General features: G+C 39.0%; 1 long non-coding RNA gene across 2 annotated transcripts; it reads right to left on the bottom strand.

The window, feature by feature from the left end:
* Positions 1-20: 20 nt before the first annotated feature.
* On the bottom strand, positions 21-2,347 carry LOC107567614 (uncharacterized). Of its 2 annotated transcripts, none has more exons than XR_001606663.1 (4): positions 2,237-2,347; positions 1,934-2,135; positions 1,748-1,836; positions 21-382 (listed from the first exon to the last, which is right to left on the bottom strand). It is a non-coding gene; the product is annotated as an uncharacterized lncRNA (long non-coding RNA). The 2 variants fall into 2 exon arrangements; XR_001606664.1 differs by lacking the exon at positions 21-382 and adding an exon at positions 1,343-1,598.
* Positions 2,348-3,533: the final 1,186 nt, after the last annotated feature.

Here is a 3,533-nt window from a genome sequence, read left to right as displayed (position 1 = left end):
GATAAACAGACTCTGCAAAGTTTGCACATGGTGCATTGAAACAAATAGAAGGACGGGCTGCACTGTGTGGAACACTATAAACTCCAGGAACCACTGGTAGAATGACCCCAAGGGAGAAAAAGTAAAGCACCACGTTCGATTTGACAGTTGTGAGCCAATGTCAAGTCAGTAGGCCTAGAGGAAATTCCAAGCTGGAGGCTCCAGCCTTCCAGAGAGAGAGCAGCAAGGAGGAATTAGGAGTTACAGCGATATGACGAGCATCTGGGGAGCCAACAGATCTGCAACATCTTAGCATGCCAGTTGATAAAGGGCCCTGGCGGACCAGCTGAGTGGACAGACCTTAGAGGACCCATAGAACAGAGCATAAGGATCACCAGCAGACCTGAAAGCAAAGGCAGTGCTTATAGATGGGCAGATACTATGACCACAACAAGAGAGCCTTAAAATCAACATGTCTTAAACTACAGAGCTTACAACACTCCCTGCACTAGATGTACACATAGCATTAGCTTGAAAATCATAAGAGTGACACTCATCTAGATGAGCACTAAAGTTAAAGACAAGTGTGCTCCCATAAAAGAACAGGACAGCTGCACATCACACTACAAGCTGCAGAGTAGACCTGGAAGACCTGGAAGTCAAGTCAAAGCTGACGTAAGGAGATTTGTCACGTTCTTGGTGAGAGATCTGAAAGAACAAACTGGGGGAAGACTTTGTCAAGTCCAAGCTGAATTAACTGCGGCTACAGATGTCAGCATACAAACTGCCAGACAGCCATAAAACAAAAGGTGAGAGATGTGCAAAACAAAAAAAATAGAAATATGCAAATCAAAAGTAGTATAAACCAAGCTCAAAGGCTATATAACAGCAAAAATAGACACACGCACAACAACATTAAATTGAAACCCCAATTAACACTGAATGCACAAAAAGCATAGATATGCACTATGTAACAACAAATGCAATAGAATTTTTTTTTTTAAATGAATACAAAAGAAAAAAAGTACACAAACACAGAGTGCACAAGTACACAATACAAAACAGGAAAAAAGAAAACTGAAATGAAAAAGGAAATAAATGCATAATTAAATACAAATGGGCACAAACCATGCAAACTACAACACATACGTCCACACTGGAGGCAAGGCAAGTTCATTCATATAGTTCACTTCATGCACAATGGTAATTTAAATTTTAAGAAAAATGCGCTTCACAAAAAGGAATTAAAATAATCAAATACTCATAAAAGCAAGAAATTAAAACTTTGAAGTGATTTAAAAATTGATTTAAAATTAATTAAAATGGTTAAGAATACTTTAAATACAGTGCACTGATAAGAACAGAAGAAACCGGTTAGTTTTGACTTAAGTTAATGCACCAAGGATGAGCCATCCCTACAGCTTTAGTGTGCACATTAAGACATCTCTCCACCTAATTTGTCTCAGCTCTGTGTTCGGGGGGCACCCCTGTCTCTGACATTTAAGCTTGTGGTTTTGTATCTGCACCGGTCTGTCGGTTCTGCTCCACATTAAACCGTAAACCTAACACTGGCTGATAAAGATGAATTGAATCCACAACAGCTTTGCTGGAGAACATGGCTAAAACCATTAAAGATAATATACACAAATTAAGGAGTCTAATTTGATCAGTTAGAAATTTATAGAAGAAACCTCAATATTTCAGGAGTTGAAAGACCAAACAAGCCTAATAGAGCTTAATTTTGGAGAAAGACAACTGCAGGACTCACCTACATCAGTCTCAAAGAATACAAGCAAGCTGCCATTCAGAAACTGGACAGGAGCACATCCAACTCATCTAAGAAGCCGCCCAGCTCAGCTGGAAGACAGTATGAGACATTAGGGTTAAATGTGAACCAAATCAAACTCCAATGAGATGCATAGAGCAAATTTCTAGGCATTTAAGAGAAGCAAACCTGTTCATGGTGTGAGAAGTGCATCCGTGTCTGGTTGAATACGGCTCTTTAAATGGCATAAGAAACTGAACCAATATTCTCCACATTTCCAAAGGCCAAGTGCAAATGAGGAAAGAAAAGTTGATGACATGAGGCTTATTCAGGTAAATACCGAAGAACTCCATGTAAAGGATAACACATCCAACTCAAAGATCTGAGCTAACTGGAGGAAAAGTACACGTGAGGTTAAAATGGATCTGTAATACAAAAGGAGTTGTTTAAACAGAAAAATATATTTCAAGATGTTACAGAAAGCAAACATACTCGTTTAGTGAGTGGTCTGGAAGAAAGTGATGTCCTCTGGTAGAATCAAGGTCTCAGTCCAGCCAAAGAGGAGCAGACAGCAGCTTCAGCTCTGGGACTATGGAGGTGCCAAACCACTATAAGAGTGGAGGCCACAGAAAATCCATACGAGTATAGAATTGAAAAAAATATTAATAAAAAGGTTGCAGAAAGTGCCTTATTGCACTTGCCTACCTTCATGAGTCAGGTCTGCACACGAGGATGGAGGCTCCTGCATTACTACCAAAAGTAGTCAAGTGATCAAATAAAAAATTTTTAAAAACACGCAACACCTTCATGATAATGTAAAGGGACACTAAAATTTCAAAAGGCGCTTCACAACACTGGTACATACTACTCAAACATTTGAACCGCTTGATAAGGTTTTATCCAGAGTCCCTATGACCAACCATCCTGTAACTGTACTGAGATCGGGGTGCACACTGTCTGTCTGATTTGAGCTCATGCCACAGCGGATCGACTCCTGCAGGTCACGGACTCCCTGTTTTGCTTCTCAGAGACAAGCTTTGATCAAACAAAACTATCTATACTAAAGCATTCTACACACTGCACGATTTTAACAATCCTATAAGACTTGGTCTGCATCCACAATTTAAACCATTATGATTCAGCACTGCTAAGAACCAAATTATTATACAAATAAACCTACTCAAGATTTATGTGGGTGAATTTCTGAATGTTACTCGCCCATTTCTAGCAACAACAAAGCATTTGAAATTGCAATTAACTATTAATCAAGCTCACAGATTGTTTCTGGAAAAAAAAAGAATGAAGTTCCTTCAGAACGTGCCAGCATTGAGTCTTACCTGAAAAGGAAAAAAAGAAAAAAAAACTAAAGAGACACATTAATGGAAATATACATTCACAATACACACTGAATACTCGCCTCTGTTTCTCTTGATGCAGCTCTTAACATCCAGGTCACTCACACATTTAAACTGTACATGCAGACAAAAACTCACCTGAAGCTTTCTAGACACCCTCAGACCTTGATTAGCTGGTTCAGGTGTGTTTGATTAGGGTTGGATCTGAACTCTGCAGGACTGTGGCTCTCCAGGATTAAACATTGGCCACCCCTGGATTAGATGTTTCAGTACCGTTAAAATCATAACTATACAAGCAAGGTAAATAATTACAAGAATAAAGTACAAGTTAAAAAAAACAACATTAAAAATATTCTCATTCACAATGATTTCAATCTCCAGCAGGTTACTCATTCTCCAACCTCCATCTTACATTGATCCTGTGAAATTTCAGT

This window comes from Sinocyclocheilus grahami, unplaced genomic scaffold (genome assembly GCF_001515645.1).
Source record: "Sinocyclocheilus grahami isolate Dianchi unplaced genomic scaffold, SAMN03320097.WGS_v1.1 scaffold1174.1, whole genome shotgun sequence".
Lineage (NCBI taxonomy): Eukaryota > Metazoa > Chordata > Actinopteri > Cypriniformes > Cyprinidae > Sinocyclocheilus > Sinocyclocheilus grahami.
Note: the sequence above shows the minus strand (reverse complement) of the source record. Positions and strands in the feature narration are given on the sequence as shown.